This window comes from Eptatretus burgeri, chromosome 6 (assembly GCF_056783735.1).
Source record: "Eptatretus burgeri isolate ZD-2024b chromosome 6, Ebu_testis_v1, whole genome shotgun sequence".
NCBI lineage: Eukaryota > Metazoa > Chordata > Myxini > Myxiniformes > Myxinidae > Eptatretus > Eptatretus burgeri.
This window is the reverse complement of record NC_140966.1, coordinates 19,240,967-19,263,626: the sequence shown is the minus strand read 5'-3', so window position 1 is coordinate 19,263,626 and position 22,660 is coordinate 19,240,967. Positions and strand designations below refer to the sequence as shown.

At 39.2% G+C, this 22,660-nt stretch overlaps 1 protein-coding gene and 1 long non-coding RNA gene across 10 annotated transcripts in view; one reads left to right on the top strand and one right to left on the bottom strand.

Moving 5' to 3' along the window:
- Positions 1 to 19,457, bottom strand: part of LOC147024370 (uncharacterized) — a 56,889-nt gene extending 37,432 nt beyond the window's left edge. The window contains exon 1 of the long non-coding RNA XR_015058993.1: positions 19,297 to 19,457. This is a non-coding gene — a long non-coding RNA (uncharacterized LOC147024370). The remainder of the gene's footprint in view (positions 1 to 19,296) is intronic.
- Positions 1 to 22,660, top strand: part of SHISAL1 (shisa like 1) — a 116,936-nt gene that overhangs the window by 22,638 nt on the left and 71,638 nt on the right. The gene's annotated exons all lie outside the window — the stretch shown is intronic.

Here is a 22,660-nt window from a genome sequence, read left to right as displayed (position 1 = left end):
GGTTTTTCACGGGTGCATTCACGTTTTTTTTCGTGTTTTTCACGGGAGCATTCACCCTTTTTTTTCGTGTTTTGACGGTTTTTCACGGGCACATTCACGGGTTTTTTTTTTCGTGTTTTCACAGATTTTCGCGGGCGCATTCAGGTTTTTTTTTTCTCGTGTTTTCATGGATTTTCACGGATTTTCACGTGTGCATTCACAGTTTTTTTTTTCGTGTTTTCACACTTTTCATGGGCACATTCATGGGGTTTTTTCTCATGTTTTCATACTTTTTCACGTGCACAATCATGGTTTTTTTTTTTTCGTGTTTTCACGGTTTTTCACGGGCACATTCACATGGTTTTTAAAATTTTACTAATTTTTTTCTTCCTGTTTTAACGGTTTTTCAGGGTCGCACTCACAGGTATTTTTTTTTTTTTTTGCGTGTTTTCATGGTTTTTCACGGCCACATTCACGTTTTTTTTTTTCGTGTTTTCACAGATTTTACAAGCGCGTTCACGTTTTTTTGTGTGTTTTCACGGATTTTCACAGGCGCATTCACGGGGGGGGGTTTCGTATTGTCACGCATTTTCACAGGCGCATTCACGGGTTTTTTCATGGTTTCGCGGTTTTTCGTGGGCTCATTCATTGTTTTTTTCGTGGTTTCGCGGTTTTTCACCGGCGCATTCATGGTGTTGGTGTTTTTCACAGGTGTATTCTTGGGTTATCTGGGTGTCTTCTGTATTTTCACAGTTTTTTGTGGGTGTATTCACGTTTTTTTTTTTTCGTGTTTTCACGGTTTTTCACGGGCACATTCATGGGGGGTTTTTTCTCGCGGTTTTGTGGTTTTTTACAGGTGCATTCACGCTTTAGTTTTCGTGGTTTTTTTGGTTTTTCACAGGTGTATTCAAGGGGTTTTTTGTGTGTTTTCACACTTTTCACGGGCACATTCACGTTTTTTTTAGTGTTTTTACGGTTTTTCACGGGCGCATTCATGGGGTTTTTTTTCGTGTTTTTACAGTTTTTCACAGGCGCATTCATGTTTTTTTTTCGTGTTTTTCACGGGCGCATTCACCGTTTTTTTCCGTGTTTTCACGGTTTTTCACGGGCACATTCATGGGGTTTTTTTTTCTCGCGGTTTTGTGGTTTTTCACAGGCGCATTCACGCTTTAGTTTTCGTGGTTTTTTGGTTTTTCACAGGTGTATTCAGGGCATTTTTGTGTGTTTTCACACTTTTCACGGGCACATTCACGTTTTTTTTTCGTGTTTTACGGTTTTGCACGGGCGCACTAACGTTTTTTTTCATGTTTTCACGAATTTTCACAGGCGCATTCACGGGATTTTTTTGTATTCTCACCGATTTTCACAGGCGCATTCATGGGTTTTTTCGTGGTTCGCGGTTTTTTTCATGGGCTCGTTCATTGTTTTTTTTCGTGGTTTCGCAGTTTTTCACAGGCGCATTCATGGTGTTGGTGTTTTTCACAGGCGTATTCGTTGGTTATCTGGGTGTCTTCTCTATTTTCACAGTTTTTTGGGGGTGTATTCACGTTTTTTTTTTCGTGTTTTCACGGTTTTTCACGGGCACATGCATGGGGTTTTTTTTCTCGCGGTCTTGTGGTTTTTCACAGGCGCATTCACGCTTTTGTTTTCGTGGTTTTTTGGTTTTTCACAGGTGCATTCAGGGTTTTTTGTGTGTTTTCACACTTTTCACGGGCACATTCACATTTTTTTCCGTGTTTTTACGGTTTTTCACGGGTGCATTCACGTTTTTTTTCGTGTTTTTCACGGGAGCATTCACCCTTTTTTTTCGTGTTTTGACGGTTTTTCACGGGCACATTCACGGGTTTTTTTTCGTGTTTTCACAGATTTTCGCGGGCGCATTCAGGTTTTTTTTTCTCGTGTTTTCATGGATTTTCACGGATTTTCACGTGTGCATTCACAGTTTTTTTTTTTTCGTGTTTTCACACTTTTCATGGGCACATTCATGGGGTTTTTTCTCATGTTTTCATACTTTTTCACGTGCACAATCATGGTTTTTTTTTTTCGTGTTTTCACGGTTTTTCACGGGCGCATTCACGGGTTTTGTTTTTTTTCGTGTTTTCACGGTTTTTCACTGGCACATTCACGTGGTTTTTATTTATTTATTTATTTATTTTCTTCCTGTTTTAACGGTTTTTCACGGGCACATTCACAGTTTTTTTTTTTTACGTGTTTTCATGGATTTTTCATGGGCGCATTCAAGGGGTTTTTTTTCTTCCTGTTTTCACGGTTTTTCACGGGCGCATTCATGGGGTTGTTTTAATGTGTTTTCACGGATTTTTACAGGCGCATTCACGGTTTTTTTCGTGTTTTCACGGATTTTCACAGGCGCATTCACGTTTTTTCGTGTTTTCACGGTTTTTCACGGGCACATTCACATGGTTTTTAAAATTTTATTAATATTTTTCTTCCTGTTTTAACGGTTTTTCAGGGTCGCATTCACAGTTTTTTTTTTACGTGTTTTCATGGATTTTTCACGGGCGCATTCAAGGGGTTTTTTTCTTCCTGTTTTCACGGTTTTTCACGGGCGCATTCATGGGGTTGTTTTAATGTGTTTTCACGGATTTTTACAGGCGCATTCACGGTTTTTTTCGTGTTTTCACGGATTTTCACAGGCGCATTCACGTTTTTTTTTCGTGTTTTCACGGTTTTTCACGGGCACATTCACATGGTTTTTAAAATTTTACTAATTTTTTTCTTCCTGTTTTAACGGTTTTTCAGGGTCGCACTCACAGGTTTTTTTTTTTTACGTGTTTTCATGGATTTTTCACAGGCGCATTCAAGGTGTTTTTTTTCTTCCTGTTTTCACGGTTTTTCACGGGCGCATTCATGGGGTTGTTTTAATGTATTTTCACGGATTTTTACAGGCGCATTCACGTTTTTTTTTTTGTGTTTTCACGGATTTTCACAGGCGCATTCACGTTTTTTTCGTGTTTTCATTGTTTTTCACGGGCACATTCACACGGTTTTTAAAATTTTATTAATATTTTTCTTCCTGTTTTAACGGTTTTTCAGGGTCGCATTCACAGTTTTTTTTTTTACGTGTTTTCATGGATTTTTCACGGGCGCATTCAAGGGGTTTTTTTCTTCCTGTTTTCACGGTTTTTCACGGGCGCATTCATGGGGTTGTTTTAATGTGTTTTCACGGATTTTTACAGGCGCATTCACGGTTTTTTTCGTGTTTTCACGGATTTTCACAGGCGCATTCACGTTTTTTTTTCGTGTTTTCACGGTTTTTCACGGGCACATTCACATGGTTTTTAAAATTTTACTAATTTTTTTCTTCCTGTTTTAACGGTTTTTCAGGGTCGCACTCACAGGTTTTTTTTTTTTTTACGTGTTTTCATGGATTTTTCACAGGCGCATACAAGGTGTTTTTTTTCTTCCTGTTTTCACGGTTTTTCACGGGCGCATTCATGGGGTTGTTTTAATGTGTTTTCACGGATTTTTACAGGCGCATTCACGTTTTTTTTTTTGTGTTTTCACGGATTTTCACAGGCGCATTCACGTTTTTTTCGTGTTTTCATTGTTTTTCACGGGCACATTCACACGGTTTTTAAAATTTTATTAATTTTTTTTTCCTGTTTTAACGGTTTTTCAGGGTTGCATTCACAGGTTTTTTTTTTTTTACGTGTTTTCATGGATTTTTCACGGGCGCATTCAAGGGGTTTTTTTTCCTTCCTGTTTTCACGGTTTTCACGGGCGCATTCATGGGGTTGTTTTAATGTGTTTTCACGGATTTTTACAGGCGCATTAACGGTTTTTTTTTCCCTGTTTTCACGGGTTTTCACAGGCGCATTCACGTTTTTTTTCGTGTTTTCACGGTTTTCAGGGATTCACATGGTTTTTAAAATTTTCACAGGCACATTCATGGTTTTTTTCGTGTTTTCACGGATTTTCACGGGCGCATTCACGGTTTTTTCGTGTTTTCACGGATTTTCACAGGCACATTCACGGTTTTTTTCGTGTTTTCACGGATTTTCACAGGTGCATTCATGAGGTTTTTTTCGTATTCCCAGGGATTTTCACATGCGCATTCACGGTTTTTTCGTTGTTTCGCGGTTTTTCATAGGCGCATTCATTGTTTTTTACGTGGTTTCGCAGTTTTTCACGGGCGCATTCATGGTTTTGGTGTTTTTCACAGGCATATTGGTGGGTTATCTGGGTGTCTTCTGTATTTTCACAGTTTTTTGTGTAGGTGTATTCACGTTTTTGTTTTTTTCGTGTTTTTACGGTTTTTCACTGGCACATTCATGCGTTTTTTTCGCGGTTTTGTGGTTTTTCACAGGCGCATTCACGCTTTAGTTTTCGTGGTTTTTTTGGTTTTTCACAGGTGTATTCAAGGGGTTTTTTGTGTGTTTTCACACTTTTCACGGGCACATTCACGTTTTTTTTCCTGTTTTCACGGTTTTTCATGAGCACATTCATGTGGGTTTTTTTCTTCCTGTTTTCACGGATTTTCACGGGCGCATTCATGGGTTTTTTCATTTGTGTTTTCATGGATTTTCATGGGCACATTCACGTTTTTTTTTCGTGTTTTCACGGATTTTCACGGGCACATTCATGGGGTTTTTTTTTCTCGCGGTTTTGTGGTTTTTCACAGGCGCATTCACGCTTTAGTTTTCGTGGTTTTTTGGTTTTTCACAGGTGTATTCAGGGCATTTTTGTGTGTTTTCACACTTTTCACGGGCACATTCACGTTTTTTTTTCGTGTTTTACGGTTTTGCACGGGCGCACTAACGTTTTTTTTCATGTTTTCACGAATTTTCACAGGCGCATTCACGGGATTTTTTTGTATTCTCACCGATTTTCACAGGCGCATTCATGGGTTTTTTCGTGGTTCGTGGTTTTTTTCATGGGCTCGTTCATTGTTTTTTTTCGTGGTTTCGCAGTTTTTCACAGGCGCATTCATGGTGTTGGTGTTTTTCACAGGCGTATTCGTTGGTTATCTGGGTGTCTTCTCTATTTTCACAGTTTTTTGGGGGTGTATTCACGTTTTTTTTTCGTGTTTTCACGGTTTTTCACGGGCACATGCATGGGGTTTTTTTTCTCGCGGTCTTGTGGTTTTTCACAGGCGCATTCACGCTTTTGTTTTCGTGGTTTTTTGGTTTTTCACAGGTGCATTCAGGGTTTTTTGTGTGTTTTCACACTTTTCACGGGCACATTCACATTTTTTTCCGTGTTTTTACGGTTTTTCACGGGTGCATTCACGTTTTTTTTCGTGTTTTTCACGGGAGCATTCACCCTTTTTTTTCGTGTTTTGACGGTTTTTCACGGGCACATTCACGGGTTTTTTTTTCGTGTTTTCACAGATTTTCGCGGGCGCATTCAGGTTTTTTTTTTCTCGTGTTTTCATGGATTTTCACGGATTTTCACGTGTGCATTCACAGTTTTTTTTTTCGTGTTTTCACACTTTTCATGGGCACATTCATGGGGTTTTTTCTCATGTTTTCATACTTTTTCACGTGCACAATCATGGTTTATTTTTTTTTCGTGTTTTCACGGTTTTTCACGGGCGCATTCACGGGTTTTGTTTTTTTTCGTGTTTTCACGGTTTTTCACTGGCACATTCACGTGGTTTTTATTTATTTATTTATTTATTTTCTTCCTGTTTTAACGGTTTTTCACGGGCACATTCACAGTTTTTTTTTTTTTTACGTGTTTTCATGGATTTTTCATGGGCGCATTCAAGGGGTTTTTTTTCTTCCTGTTTTCACGGTTTTTCACGGGCGCATTCATGGGGTTGTTTTAATGTGTTTTCACGGATTTTTACAGGCGCATTCACGGTTTTTTTTCGTGTTTTCACGGATTTTCACAGGCGCATTCACGTTTTTTTCGTGTTTTCACGGTTTTTCACGGGCACATTCACATGGTTTTTAAAATTTTATTAATATTTTTCTTCCTGTTTTAACGGTTTTTCAGGGTCGCATTCACAGTTTTTTTTTTACGTGTTTTCATGGATTTTTCACGGGCGCATTCAAGGGGTTTTTTTCTTCCTGTTTTCACGGTTTTTCACGGGCGCATTCATGGGGTTGTTTTAATGTGTTTTCACGGATTTTTACAGGCGCATTCACGGTTTTTTTTCGTGTTTTCACGGATTTTCACAGGCGCATTCACGTTTTTTTTTCGTGTTTTCACGGTTTTTCACGGGCACATTCACATGGTTTTTAAAATTTTACTAATTTTTTTCTTCCTGTTTTAACGGTTTTTCAGGGTCGCACTCACAGGTTTTTTTTTTTTACGTGTTTTCATGGATTTTTCACAGGCGCATTCAAGGTGTTTTTTTTCTTCCTGTTTTCACGGTTTTTCACGGGCGCATTCATGGGGTTGTTTTAATGTATTTTCACGGATTTTTACAGGCGCATTCACGTTTTTTTTTTTGTGTTTTCACGGATTTTCACAGGCGCATTCACGTTTTTTTCGTGTTTTCATTGTTTTTCACGGGCACATTCACACGGTTTTTAAAATTTTATTAATATTTTTCTTCCTGTTTTAACGGTTTTTCAGGGTCGCATTCACAGTTTTTTTTTTTACGTGTTTTCATGGATTTTTCACGGGCGCATTCAAGGGGTTTTTTTCTTCCTGTTTTCACGGTTTTTCACGGGCGCATTCATGGGGTTGTTTTAATGTGTTTTCACGGATTTTTACAGGCGCATTCACGGTTTTTTTCGTGTTTTCACGGATTTTCACAGGCGCATTCACGTTTTTTTTTCGTGTTTTCACGGTTTTTCACGGGCACATTCACATGGTTTTTAAAATTTTACTAATTTTTTTCTTCCTGTTTTAACGGTTTTTCAGGGTCGCACTCACAGGTTTTTTTTTTTTTTACGTGTTTTCATGGATTTTTCACAGGCGCATACAAGGTGTTTTTTTTCTTCCTGTTTTCACGGTTTTTCACGGGCGCATTCATGGGGTTGTTTTAATGTGTTTTCACGGATTTTTACAGGCGCATTCACGTTTTTTTTTTTGTGTTTTCACGGATTTTCACAGGCGCATTCACGTTTTTTTCGTGTTTTCATTGTTTTTCACGGGCACATTCACACGGTTTTTAAAATTTTATTAATTTTTTTTTCCTGTTTTAACGGTTTTTCAGGGTTGCATTCACAGGTTTTTTTTTTTTTTACGTGTTTTCATGGATTTTTCACGGGCGCATTCAAGGGGTTTTTTTTCCTTCCTGTTTTCACGGTTTTCACGGGCGCATTCATGGGGTTGTTTTAATGTGTTTTCACGGATTTTTACAGGCGCATTAACGGGGTTTTTTTCTCCCTGTTTTCACGGGTTTTCACAGGCGCATTCATGGGGTTTTTTTAGTATTCCCAGGGATTTTCACAGGCACATTCATGGTTTTTTTCGTGTTTTCACGGATTTTCACGGGCGCATTCACGGTTTTTTTCGTGTTTTCACGGATTTTCACAGGCACATTCACGGTTTTTTTTTTGCAGTTTCACGGACTTTCACAGGTGCATTCATGTGGTTTTTTTTTGTATTCCCACGGATTTTCACATGCGCATTCACGGTTTTTTTCATGGTTTCGCGGTTTTTCATAGGCGCATTCATTGTTTTTTACGTGGTTTCGCAGTTTTTCACGGGCGCATTCATGGTTTTGGTGTTTTTCACAGGCATATTGGTGGGTTATCTGGGTGTCTTCTGTATTTTCACAGTTTTTTGTGTAGGTGTATTCACGTTTTTGTTTTTTTCTCGTGTTTTTACGGTTTTTCACTGGCACATTCATGCGTTTTTTTTCGCGGTTTTGTGGTTTTTCACAGGTGCATTCAGGGGTTTTTTTTGTTTTCACACTTTTAACAGGTGTATTCAAGGGGTTTTTTGTGTGTTTTCACACTTTTCACGGGCGCCTTCACGGGTTTTTTTTCCTGTTTTCACGGTTTTTCATGAGCACATTCATGTGGGTTTTTTTCTTCCTGTTTTCACGGATTTTCACGGGCGCATTCATGGGTTTTTTCATTTGTGTTTTCATGGATTTTCATGGGCACATTCACGTTTTTTTTTCGTGTTTTCACGGATTTTCACGGGCACATTCATGGGGTTTTTTTTTCTCGCGGTTTTGTGGTTTTTCACAGGCGCATTCACGCTTTAGTTTTCGTGGTTTTTTGGTTTTTCACAGGTGTATTCAGGGCATTTTTGTGTGTTTTCACACTTTTCACGGGCACATTCACGTTTTTTTTTTCGTGTTTTACGGTTTTGCACGGGCGCACTAACGTTTTTTTCATGTTTTCACGAATTTTCACAGGCGCATTCACGGGATTTTTTTGTATTCTCACCGATTTTCACAGGCGCATTCATGGGTTTTTTGGTGGTTCGTGGTTTTTTTCATGGGCTCGTTCATTGTTTTTTTTCGTGGTTTCGCAGTTTTTCACAGGCGCATTCATGGTGTTGGTGTTTTTCACAGGCGTATTCGTTGGTTATCTGGGTGTCTTCTCTATTTTCACAGTTTTTTGGGGGTGTATTCACGTTTTTTTTCGTGTTTTCACGGTTTTTCACGGGCACATGCATGGGGTTTTTTTCTCGCGGTCTTGTGGTTTTTCACAGGCGCATTCACGCTTTTGTTTTCGTGGTTTTTTGGTTTTTCACAGGTGCATTCAGGGTTTTTTGTGTGTTTTCACACTTTTCACGGGCACATTCACATTTTTTTCCGTGTTTTTACGGTTTTTCACGGGTGCATTCACGTTTTTTTTCGTGTTTTTCACGGGAGCATTCACCCTTTTTTTTCGTGTTTTGACGGTTTTTCACGGGCACATTCACGGGTTTTTTTTTCGTGTTTTCACAGATTTTCGCGGGCGCATTCAGGTTTTTTTTTCTCGTGTTTTCATGGATTTTCACGGATTTTCACGTGTGCATTCACAGTTTTTTTTTTCGTGTTTTCACACTTTTCATGGGCACATTCATGGGGTTTTTTCTCATGTTTTCATACTTTTTCACGTGCACAATCATGGTTTATTTTTTTTTCGTGTTTTCACGGTTTTTCACGGGCGCATTCACGGGTTTTGTTTTTTTTCGTGTTTTCACGGTTTTTCACTGGCACATTCACGTGGTTTTTATTTATTTATTTATTTATTTTCTTCCTGTTTTAACGGTTTTTCACGGGCACATTCACAGTTTTTTTTTTTTTTACGTGTTTTCATGGATTTTTCATGGGCGCATTCAAGGGGTTTTTTTTCTTCCTGTTTTCACGGTTTTTCACGGGCGCATTCATGGGGTTGTTTTAATGTGTTTTCACGGATTTTTACAGGCGCATTCACGGTTTTTTTCGTGTTTTCACGGATTTTCACAGGCGCATTCACGTTTTTTTCGTGTTTTCACGGTTTTTCACGGGCACATTCACATGGTTTTTAAAATTTTATTAATATTTTTCTTCCTGTTTTAACGGTTTTTCAGGGTCGCATTCACAGTTTTTTTTTTACGTGTTTTCATGGATTTTTCACGGGCGCATTCAAGGGGTTTTTTTCTTCCTGTTTTCACGGTTTTTCACGGGCGCATTCATGGGGTTGTTTTAATGTGTTTTCACGGATTTTTACAGGCGCATTCACGGTTTTTTTTCGTGTTTTCACGGATTTTCACAGGCGCATTCACGTTTTTTTTTCGTGTTTTCACGGTTTTTCACGGGCACATTCACATGGTTTTTAAAATTTTACTAATTTTTTTCTTCCTGTTTTAACGGTTTTTCAGGGTCGCACTCACAGGTTTTTTTTTTTTACGTGTTTTCATGGATTTTTCACAGGCGCATTCAAGGTGTTTTTTTTCTTCCTGTTTTCACGGTTTTTCACGGGCGCATTCATGGGGTTGTTTTAATGTATTTTCACGGATTTTTACAGGCGCATTCACGTTTTTTTTTTTGTGTTTTCACGGATTTTCACAGGCGCATTCACGTTTTTTTCGTGTTTTCATTGTTTTTCACGGGCACATTCACACGGTTTTTAAAATTTTATTAATATTTTTCTTCCTGTTTTAACGGTTTTTCAGGGTCGCATTCAGAGTTTTTTTTTTCACGTGTTTTCATGGATTTTTCACCGGCGCATTCAAGCGTTTTTTTTCTTCCTGTTTTCACGGTTTTTCACGGGCGCATTCATGGGGTTGTTTTAATGTGTTTTCACGGATTTTTACAGGCGCATTCACGGTTTTTTTCGTGTTTTCACGGATTTTCACAGGCGCATTCACGTTTTTTTTTCGTGTTTTCACGGTTTTTCACGGGCACATTCACATGGTTTTTAAAATTTTACTAATTTTTTTCTTCCTGTTTTAACGGTTTTTCAGGGTCGCACTCACAGGTTTTTTTTTTTTTTTACGTGTTTTCATGGATTTTTCACAGGCGCATACAAGGTGTTTTTTTTCTTCCTGTTTTCACGGTTTTTCACGGGCGCATTCATGGGGTTGTTTTAATGTGTTTTCACGGATTTTTACAGGCGCATTCACGTTTTTTTTTTTGTGTTTTCACGGATTTTCACAGGCGCATTCACGTTTTTTTCGTGTTTTCATTGTTTTTCACGGGCACATTCACACGGTTTTTAAAATTTTATTAATTTTTTTTCCTGTTTTAACGGTTTTTCAGGGTTGCATTCACAGGTTTTTTTTTTTTTTTACGTGTTTTCATGGATTTTTCACGGGCGCATTCAAGGGGTTTTTTTCCTTCCTGTTTTCACGGTTTTCACGGGCGCATTCATGGGGTTGTTTTAATGTGTTTTCACGGATTTTTACAGGCGCATTAACGGGGTTTTTTTCTCCCTGTTTTCACGGGTTTTCACAGGCGCATTCATGGGGTTTTTTTAGTATTCCCAGGGATTTTCACAGGCACATTCATGGTTTTTTTCGTGTTTTCACGGATTTTCACGGGCGCATTCACGGTTTTTTTCGTGTTTTCACGGATTTTCACAGGCACATTCACGGTTTTTTTTTCGTGTTTTCACGGATTTTCACAGGTGCATTCATGAGGTTTTTTTTCGTATTCCCAGGGATTTTCACATGCGCATTCACGGTTTTTTTCGTTGTTTCGCGTTTTTTTTCATAGGCGCATTCATTGTTTTTTACGTGGTTTCGCAGTTTTTCACGGGCGCATTCATGGTTTTGGTGTTTTTCACAGGCATATTGGTGGGTTATCTGGGTGTCTTCTGTATTTTCACAGTTTTTTGTGTAGGTGTATTCACGTTTTTGTTTTTTTCTCGTGTTTTTACGGTTTTTCACTGGCACATTCATGCGTTTTTTTTCGCGGTTTTGTGGTTTTTCACAGGCGCATTCAGGGGTTTTTTTTTGTTTTCACACTTTTAACGGGCACATTCACGTTTTTTTGTGTGTTTTCACGGGCGCCTTCACGGGTTTTTTTTCCTGTTTTCACGGTTTTTCATGAGCACATTCATGTGGGTTTTTTTCTTCCTGTTTTCACGGATTTTCACGGGCGCATTCATGGGTTTTTTCATTTGTGTTTTCATGGATTTTCATGGGCACATTCACGTTTTTTTTTCGTGTTTTCACGGATTTTCACGGGCGCATTCATGTTTTTTTTTTTTCGTGTTTTCACGAATTTTCACAGGCGCATTCATGGGGTATTTTTTGTATTCTCACGGATTTTCACAGGCGCATTCACGGTTTTTGTTTTTTTTCGTGGTTTCGCGGTTTTTTCATGGGCGTTTTTTTTACGTTTTTTTATGTTTTCACGGATTTTCACGGTCGCATTAACAATGCGATGAGAAGCAAAATTTTGGTGCCCTGTCTGTCTACCCTACGTCACAGTCTCCTTTTCATTGTCCGTCTACCCTACGTCACAGCGTTACGTCGCATCTATGTTCAACTCGCTCACATGCCACTCACTCTCTGATCTTAATTAATCCCAACACACTATTTTTTTTTTTTTGTATACCTTCGTCGAGGCTCGTATGAGAGCTAACACACAACTCACAGCAAGGAGGCATGAGACAAGAGGGGCGGGAGTGGAAGGGACAAAGCAGTGGGGAACAGACACATTAGGTGAACTGTGAAAGGGAGAGGGATGGGGATGGGACGGGGAACATGGCGAAGAGAAGATGGACATTTCAGGGACTTTCAGGAAGGAAAGTAGGAGAAATGAAGGAATTGGGCTTGGGTGGATTATCGGGGGTAGAAAAGTTTGAGGATTTGGATGGGGGAAGATAAGAGGTGGTGGTGAACAGCTGTTTTGAAAGCCTGGAGGGAAGAATGGGAAAGAATAGAGTGAGGAAGTTTATTCCAAAGGCGGGAAAAAAGAGGAATGAAAGAGTGAAGATGAGCAGTGATTCGTGATTTTGGTAGTTTTACCAGAAGGGGGTTGTTGGCGGACCTTGAGCGCCCTGTGGAAATGTGGTGGGGACAAATCGCAGAGAGAGCAGGGGGGCAAGGCTGGAGAGGAGTCGGTAGAAGACAGAAAGACCACCGACCAACCTGCGGTGATTGAGTGAGAGGCCCAAAGACTCAGCTTCATTGCGGGAGATGCCGATGATCTTAAATGCCCTGGTTTCGACAGCGTGAAGCCGAGAAAGGTGGGAGGCAGGAGCACCAGCCCAGAGGGGAGAGCAGTACTCCATCAGGCTACGGACAAAAGCTTTGTAAGTGGTCAGGAGCTCAAGAGGGCCGAGGAAGGACTTAGCACGACGGAGGATTCCCAGTCGGCGACTGGCTTTTGAGGCGAGGTTGGAAATGTGACTTTCCCAGGAAAGGTCATGGCAGATAGTGAGACCTAGAAGCTTGAAAGAAAAGACTTCTTCCAGAGGATTGTTGAGAAAGTGGATGGGGGGGTTTTGTAAACGGTCCTTTCGAAGAGACATCGTGAGAGTGTGAGATTTGTCCGGATTGAAAGACATGTTCCACGTGTTGGACCAGTTTGTGATTTTATCCAGATCTGCAGTGAGTGAAGAAGCTGCTGCTTGCCGGTCTGAGGGATGACAGATGGTACGGCAGAGGGTGGAGTCGTCGGCAAAGAGAAATAGAGGATTTTCCAGAGAGTCCGAGAGATCATTGATGAAAACCAGAAAAAGAACAGGGCCCAGAACGCTACTTTGAGGAACTCCAGCCTGCACAGGAAGAGGGGATGAAAGAACTCCATTTAGGGCCACACGTTGACTGCGACAGGAGAGGAAGTCTGCGAGCCATGAGTGGAGATGGCCTTGAATACCATGGGTAGGGTTTCCAACCCCCCCCCCCTTCCAATTTTTTTTTTACCCGCCCCCCCCCAAAAAAAATAGAGAATTTTTTTTTTGCATTACTACATGTTTTAAGTGACTTCCAACCCCCCCCCCAAAAAAAAATTGTTACCCCCCCAAAAAAAATTGTTACCCCCCAAAAAAAATTGTTAGAGAATTTTTTTTGCATTTCTGCATGTTTTAAGTGATTTCCAACCCCCCCCCAAAAAAATTGTTACCCCCCACCAAAAAAAAATAGATAATTTTTTTTTTTTGCATTTCTACATGTTTTAAGTGATTTCTTCTCCTCTACTTCTTCTTCTTGCAGCTGCTCCCTTTTTAGGGGTCGCCACAGCGGATCATCCGTATGATCCGCATAGTGATTTGGCACATGTTTTATGCCGGATGCCCTTCCTGACGCAACCCTGGTCGCCTCTTACGACACAGGGATATGGTACACCTATTTTAACCGGGGTATACACCGGCCCAGTCCACTGGTACTCATTTCGCCGACCTCGGAAGGATGACAGGCTGAGTCAACCCCCTGGTGTATTAATTCAGTGGCCCAACGGGGCTTGAACTCAGGACCTTTTGGATCCCAAGCCGCTGCCCTAACCACTGCGCCAACACCAGGCTCGTTTTAAGTGATTTCCAACCCCCCCCCCCCAAAAAAAAATTGTTTGAGAAAAAAATTTTTTTTTTGCATTTTTACATGTTTTAAGTGATTTCCAACCCCCCCCCCAAAATAATTTTTTCCCATTTCTACATGTTTTAAGTTATTTCCAACCCCCCCCCCAAAAAAAAAAAAATTGTTAGAGAAAAAAAATTTTTGCAACTTTTTTTTCAACAAAATTTCGATTTTTTTTTTTTTTTGCATTTTTACATGTTTTAAGTGATTTCCAACCAACCCCCCTCCCTCCCCCAAAAAATGTTGGAGAAAAGAACTATAACTCTGTCAGCACTGTTGACATCACATTTAATGAATAAGATATAAGGTTCACTTGAGTGACCCAGCAGTATTGGCGGCAGAGGTTTTGCACTCTCCCGAGTGCTCCCCCTCTAGTTTTACGTGTTTTCACGGAATTTTCACGGGCGCATTAATGGGGTTTTTTTCTTCCTGTTTTCACGGTTTTTCACGGGCGCATTCACGGGGTTTTTTTTGTGTTTTCACGGATTTTCACAGGCGCATTCACGTTTTTTTGTGGTTTCGCGGTTTTTCACAGGCGCATTCATTGGTTTTTTTCGTGGTTTCGCAGTTTTTCACAGGCGCAATCATGGTTTTGGTGTTTTTCACAGGTGTATTCGTGGGTTATCTGGGTGTCTTCTGTTTTTTCACAATTTTTTGTGAGTGCATTCACGGTTTATTTTTTTTTGTGTTTTCACGGTTTTTCTCGGGCACATTTGCAGGTTTTTTTTTCGCGGTTTTATGGCTTTTCACAGGCGCATTCACGGGTTTTCCAGGTGTATTCTGCATTTTCGCAGTTAATCGCTGGTGCATTCATGGTTGTTTTTTTCGCGCATTCGCGGTTTTTTCACGGGCTTTTTGTTGCGTTTTTTTTTTTTGCAGGTGTATTTGCAGTTTTTCGCAGTTTATCCACATGCGTATTTGCAGTTTTTCGTGTTTTTTGGTGGGATATTTGATTTTCCCTTATGAATCATGAACTATCGGGGTCCTATCCGCCTTTTTTCCATTGAAACAATGCCCTGCTATCCACGGATTCACTGTTCGTGGCATTTTCCAGGAACGTATCCCCTGCAAATAGTGGGGTCCAACAGTATAGATAATTGTGGATGAGGTCGTATTTTTATGGCCAATTCATTTCCGTCTTCAGTTTATTCATATGAACAAGTCATGAAGGGTAACTGTGACCTTAATGAATAGAGTGATTCATTCTCTCACTTTTAATGAAGATAGATGTCGGCTGTAAAATGGCTGTTAATGTGTGTGTGTGTGTGTGTGTGTGTGTGTGTGTGTATGTGTATGTGTGTGTGTGTGTGTGTGTGTGTGTGTGTGTGTGTGTGTGTGTGTGTGTGTGTGTGTGTGTGTGTGTGTGTGTGTGTGTGTGTGTATTCGGTCTAGGTGTAGTTAATTTTGCCCTTTGCATGCCTGTAAAATTATCATCATTCTTGATGTCATGCCAGCAGTTGGTCCTGTCCTCTGATTAATCATATACATTCTTAACTAGAGAGCATGTGCAGTCATTTGTCTCTCGGGGCATGTACCTGCGTCTCAGTGCAACCACCTCATGTAAAACGGGTTGTGCAATGAAGCTTGTTGCGAAATCACATGCTGAGCAATTGCACTCACCACACCTGCTGAGCAATCACACTCACTGCACAGAAAACACACTTGCTTAACATCCAACGCTTGATAGAATGTTTGATTTCTTCTGTTAGTTGCACCAACACAATCGCAATAAAGATTTCCCATTCTCCACAATGAATTGCCATGTACCGGTATGATAATCAGACTCTAACACGTGTAACCTTGTGATATTTATTCACATGGCAAGGTGCTCGTGCTTCATCACATACAGATCAATTTACGCCAGAAATTGATCTTGTGTAGTAAAGGAATTGGATGTTTTTACTGTTTTCCCCTTTTTAACATTAGATTCCCATGAGAATAAGAGGCATTTGTCGAGAAAATAATCATAAAAACATAAGTCACAATTAAGGTTTGACTCGATATCGTCTGCTTCAAGATATAAATAAATAAATAAATGAACATTTTCCCATGCAGTTCATTTATGGTAATATTCTCAAGGATGGCTTTTAAGATGTCAGCGAGGTGCTTCTTTATAATTTCCATTGCTCCAATTACCACTGGTGCAATTTTGATGCTCTTCAGCTTCCAATATATTTTCTCTTAATTTCTGAGGTCCTGGTATTTGGTCATTTTCTTGAGTTCTGTTGTTTCGGCCAAAATCTCTGGATATAAAAACCTCAATTAGCAATGCCTTCTTTTCTTTTTTTCACCCAAGTATTATATCCGGTTGCAATGCTTTCTTTTCTTTGTTCACACTTGATGGGATGATCAGATCGTGCGTGAGCATTATTTCCTTGCTTTCAATGATCACTTTTAGTTCGTGTTTCCATGAGTTTTCTGGAACTGGGATATTGAGATTTTTGCAAACATTTCAGTGGATTACTCTACATACCTTGTTGTGCCTTTTTGTAAAAGGCTGTTCTGACAATTTTTTTACATCCCGATAGGGGATGGCTCGTACTTTCTTTTTCTATCTTGCAGAACCTACACCTGTCCAATTAACTCAGTCCTGCCATTTTCTTAAAGCTATTGGTAAAGTGTACTTGGTCTTGTTCTCCATCCCAGTTGAGCTCACCTCTTCTTACCCATTCTAATGAGCTAGCTAGCTATCGTATGCAGCCCGTGGCTGCTGGTTGCATCATTTCTTGTGGGTACAGCTGTGCCACTGATACAGTGGTCACTATTACCAGTACACTGGTATTCATTTCACCAACCTCGGAAGAATGAAAGGTTGAGTCAATCCCACCTGTTGTTAATTCAATGGTTACAGGGGCTCAAACTCACAATGCGAAGTTCTTCCTTAACTGTTAAGCTAACACCAGGCTTATTCCAATGAGCCTTCTTTATCTCTGCCCAATCTGTACAAATCTTTTTTAAACCTTCCTGCTCTTTTATTGTTCTCCCAGTTATCAGTGCATATCAGTTGACATTTCATTTTATATTCTTCTTTGGTCTTTTTTGCAATCGTTGGGGTTGTATTTGTTGCTGTTACGGTTTCATATGTGAAATTCACACCTGTCTTTGGAAATTTGTTGCTTGGTGGGTTCGGGATACCTTCTCTGGTTTGTTATCTTCGTGTTTGCATACAAATTTGATTCGGTAGTCTGTTGCACTTTTAACGTATAATAAATTAATGAACACCTTCCCATGAATACTCCATTCATGGGGAAATGTTCAATAATTTCACATGTAATAAATTCCGTAGTGTGTGTGTGTGTGTGTGTGTGTGTGTGTGTGTGTGTGTGTGTGTGTGTGTGTGTGTGTGTGTGTGTGTTTGTAGCATTTTCTTTGATTTCTGTAGGATTCTATACCTCTGGGCCAATTGCCCAAAAACTTTATACGCAGAAGGTCAACGTCATGATAAAAACTTGAAATTCTTTATCAAATTGAAGTCAGAGCATGAAATAAAGGTGTTTTGGGCGAGAGGGGAAGAGCTTAGCTGAAGCACTTACTTACTTACTCGTACGTACTTCAACACTTACTCGTCGTCTTTGAAGGTGAATTATTTGTCAGACATCGAAACAATTGCAGTTAATTATTTATATTCCGAATGCAGAATGAAAAATAATATACAAACAATCTACAGTCTTCGCGGAACTACACTGAGTGTAAGGAATGGTCGGAGTCACCTGTAAACCTTAAACAAGCATCATGATACATCAAAGTGTTTGCTGCCCCTTGGAAGTTAACCGTTAACCTGGAGGACCCACTGGCCAGCACTAGTTGCATGTCGGTGAGCTATACCTGGCACCCTTTCCAAAATTAAAAAAAACAAACAATAAATTGCTGTCCTTACGGCAGAGAAGTTATATGGAAACCATCCAGCATTACATTTGCCTAGGAACTGCTTCAGGATATCATATAGTATGGTAGTACTCCATATAGAAGGATTATACGGGGAAAAAATGGCCGCCCTTTCAAATGTGTACACAATAGTATGCTCATAAACCACTACAGAGTGGTCATAAGCATTTGAAAGCCAAACCTTTTATTCTCGAGCGTTTTCTGAACTATTAAGACTTAAAAAAACGCCAAAATACATCACTAGAGTACCACAATGAGATCGGTAAAATGCCAATTTGTAATTCTTCTTCGTCTTCGTCTTCTTCTTATGTTTCTTTGCCTCTCCAAACAATGTAAAACTGTATCCCAACCTCCCTCAATAATTGCTTAAGCCATGATGGTGATTCCCAATGCGAGGAAATTACTTTGTCTCTGGGCTACTGCATGCAACCCAAAATTTTAAAATGCATCAAACATTAATCATTTTATTGGGAAAAGAAATCGAAGGGAAATGTGGACTAAACCAAACCAGGCCAGGATCGTGGGAGGGGGAAGATGGACAGTGGACAGAACCATTCCAAAAAGCGATACATATCCAAACCACCCCCCAAATCAACTGAAGCACATATTAAAACAATTTCATAACATAGATGGATTTAATCTATACCAAAATATATCAAACATTAAGCATTTTACTACTTCAGAAAATTGCAGAAAGAATAAAAAAAATTTTTTTTAATAAAATGTAAAAGCATCTTTTATATTACTTCCGAGTTTGTGGTTTCGTGTCGCGCTATCTTCGATTTTGTTCTGCGCTCGAGTAACGTGATATTCGGCTTACATTATCTGAAATACCATATGAGGTGCATGGTACAAAAAAAGTAAATAAAATGGTCTGGAACAGTGAAATCGTATTCCACTTACTGCATTAAAGTAAAATTACTACTGATACTCTGCATCAGTTCCTTTCTCAAACACACCCACCCCAACATGTCGCGCAGAGCGTGGGTTATGCTAGTAGAGAGATTAAATCTCAAAAAAACAACAAAACAAGGTTGGAATGACACCACATTACGAAGCCGTAATACGATACCACAGTCTTCTTTTGGATTACCATCACAACATCTTTTGACATTTTACTTTTGTTTTGAGATTGTGATGGATGAAGAAGATGAAGAAGAATGAAGAATGGCACCATATTACGATGCTGCAATACGACACAACAATCCTCTTCTGGTTGAGCATCATGATATCTTTTGATGTTGTTCCATCACAATCCCACAACAAAAGTAAAATGTCAAAAGATATTGTGATGGTAATCCAGAAGAGGATTGTGGTGTCATATTGCGCATCGTAATATGATATCATTCCTTCCTTGTTTTGTTGTTTTTTTTGAGATTTCATCCCTCTATGTTTTCACATTTTTTTTTTCTTTTGATATAGTTGATTGATATACCCCCCCTCCCCCCTCCATTCTGTCCCTCAACTCATAACTGCAGACTCTGGCCGAGAAAAGGCAGAATGTTTAAACTGTCTTTGCCTCTAAACTTCGTGTACACAACCCACCCAGTTCTCTCTCCATCTTACCTCGACACATCCACTGTCTACTGGACTAATGTGTCCAGAAAAGGTGGAGAAAGTTATATCTGGTGTTCACCCTCCAGACAGCATCAATGTCCACGTTCTCAAATCCTGCTTTGCCGTTCTTGCTTCCTCTCTATCTGCCTGATTCAGTCTGTCCTCCTTTGGCCACTTCCCCTCTGCATGTAAGTCAGCAAACATCACTGCCATTTAAAAGAAGGGTACAAAAATAGATCCCACCAAATATAGGCCAGCGAGCCTGCTTCCAATTATAAGCAAAGTTTTGGAATCCATCATTGCTGCTGATGTCGTCTTTCCTGTTTTCTAACAACCTGATCTCTGACCATCTGTCCTGGTCCATGGATGATGGATTCTGTCCTGGTCACTTCACTCTGGACATGTTCTGGACATAAATAGCAAATAATTAGTTTTTCTCCCTCACACTTGCTGGATTAACACTGCTGCGAATGTATTTATTCTACTTATTTCTATTGGCGTCTTATTTTTCATCCTTATTCTCATTTATACTGATTTTGTTTATATTTTACATTAATTATTGCACACCATTCCTCCCGACTCCATCTCCAGGCGCTGCATGATGTCATCGTTTTCACTCCATTTGTTTGTTACTTGCAAAATTGAACATTTTTCAAGTATATTGGTCAGTCGACTTTGTTATGCTGTCTGTTTATTACTTGGAAAAAAAATTTTTTGGCAAGTATGTTCATCAGTCCCGTTTGCTTATTTGTTTGTCTGCTCAACTTTAATATGCCTGGTGTTGGTTTTATGGTTAGGGTGACAGGATTTGGATCCTCGGGTCCTGAGTTCAAATCCCGCTCAGCTGTTGAATTAATACCAGGTGGGGTTAACTCGGCCTGTCATCCTTCGAGGTTGGCAAAATGAGTGCCAGCTTGCTGGTGTACTGTGCCAGAGTGGCGACCCGTCCAGGATTGTGCCCAATAGCCAAAGAGCAACAACGCTCTGTACAGAGTATGGTCCCAATCTCCTCCTCCTCACCTATAATCGCCTATAGGTCACAATTTTAAACCGATCTTCACGAAACTTCAACAAATGGTGGAGTTGGTGGTCTGACAGAATCCTATTTATATTTGAGGTCAAAATGTAAAAAGGTCTTCACAGACCAAAGGTCAACAACTTTTTCAAATTATTTAAATCCCAAATTTTCACCCGATTGACTTGAAATTGGAAGAGAATTTGCAAATCAGGTCACTGAATTCAACCAACCATTATTTTTAAGGTGAACTTAGGCCAAAAGGTCAACCTGGGCAGACGTTCTAAAATCCTCAATTTTAATACGATAAACTTGAAATTTGAACAGCGTTTGCATAACAGGTCAATGACTTCAACCACCTATTATTTTGAGGTGAATATTGGCAAAAAAGGTCAACATAGACCAAAAGGTCAACCTGGGCAGACGTTCTAAAGTCCTCAATTTTTATCCGATTGATTTGAAATTTGAAGAGGATATATATATATATATATATATATATATATATATATATATATATATATATATATATATATATATATATATATATATATATATATATATATATATATATATATATATATATATATATATATATATTTCTTGTCAATTAATTCAACCCAGCAATTATTTTTGAAGTCAACAGAGGCCCAAGGTCATCAACTAAGGTGGTCTTTCTAAAATCTTCAATTTTCATCCAATTGACTTGAAATTTGAAGAGGATTTATTTTTCAGGTCACTGAATTCAACCAACTAATTATTTTAAAGGTTAGCATCAGCCCAAGGTCAACAACTTAGGTGAGATTTATAAAATCCTCAACTTTTATCCAATTAACTTTAAATTTGAAGAGGATTTATATTTCAGGTCACTGAATTAAAGCAGCCAATGATTTTTGAGGTCAACATGGACCAAAATGTTAACATAGACCCAAGGTCAACAACTATCATGGTATTTCTAAAATCCTCAATTTTCATCCAATTGACTTGAAATTTGAGGAGGATTTATATTTCAGGTCACTGAATTGAACAAGCCAATTATTTTTGAGGTCAACATCGACTCAAAGGTTGACAACTAAGGTGGTATTTCTAAAATCCTCAATTTTCATCCTCTTGACTTGAAATTTGAAGAGGGTTTTCATATCAGGTCACTGAATTCAACCACCAATTATTTTTGAGGTCCACACCAGCCAAAAAGTCAACATAGGCTAGATTTCTAAAATTGTCAATATTCATCCAATTCACTTGAAATTTGAAGAGGAGTTGCATATTTTGTCAATAAATTCAACCACCAAATATTTTTGAAGTCAAATTTGTTGTATGGATTTTGCAAGTATCGTGCTCTGCCTGACGTCTTCTTCTTGGTTGTTTGTCAGTTTGTACAGGATATCTCAAACAGTTGTGAACAGATCCAGATGAAATTTTGTGGACAGGTTCGTTGTGACAAGGTTTAACTGATTAGATTTTGGTGAAGATCCGAATCCGGATACGACTACTAGAATTTTTAAAGTGATTTTTCGCCATTGAGAGATATTGCCAAAAACAATATATAGCACAATATCTCAAAAAGTTGTGGAAGGATTCAAATGAAACTTGGTGTGCAGGTTGTGTCTGTGATCACAACAAATTGATTCGATTTTGGTGAGGATCCGAATCCAGATCCAACGACTAGAATTTCTGAAGTGATTCTTCACCATTGAGAGATAGGGCTCAAAAACGACATATACCATGATATTTTAAAAATGTATTGGGCCAGATATGTTCTTGTGGGTCAAGTATGACGGGGCGGAGGTATGCGCTGTACCGAGTGACCTTCTAGTTCATTCCTGTTTCCAGACTCAAGTTTATAACCACAGCAAAGGATTTGTAAAATGCACCTCAATCAAATTTGTATTTGTCATTATTTAACAAAACTAGTGAAATGACCTGGTGAAATCACAAGAAGTAATTAGTGAATATGATTCCAGTATTTGGTGAGACACACCAGGTTTTTGATGTTGACATATCACTGGCACTGTTGTACTTTATAATCAATATGGAAGTTTAGATTTATTAATGGTGTGATGAGATAAATGTTGATGTGGATGTCTTCTTTAGAAGATGAAATTGTTGTTGTCTGAATGAAGTGTAAACTTCGAAGCTGAGATTTTGCCATGTTGCCGATGCCTTTGCCATGCTTGTACCTGTCAACGCACCTGTTGCCTGTCGTCCTTGTCATGCGTCCCAAAGTTCATCTCCAAGGACCACTTGTCGTATGGCCCCGTTCTTCAACGTTGGCACAAAGGACCACTGTTATGTGGCCCTGTTCTTCAAAATTAGCGTATGGACCACTTTAGTGTAATATATATATATATATATATATAT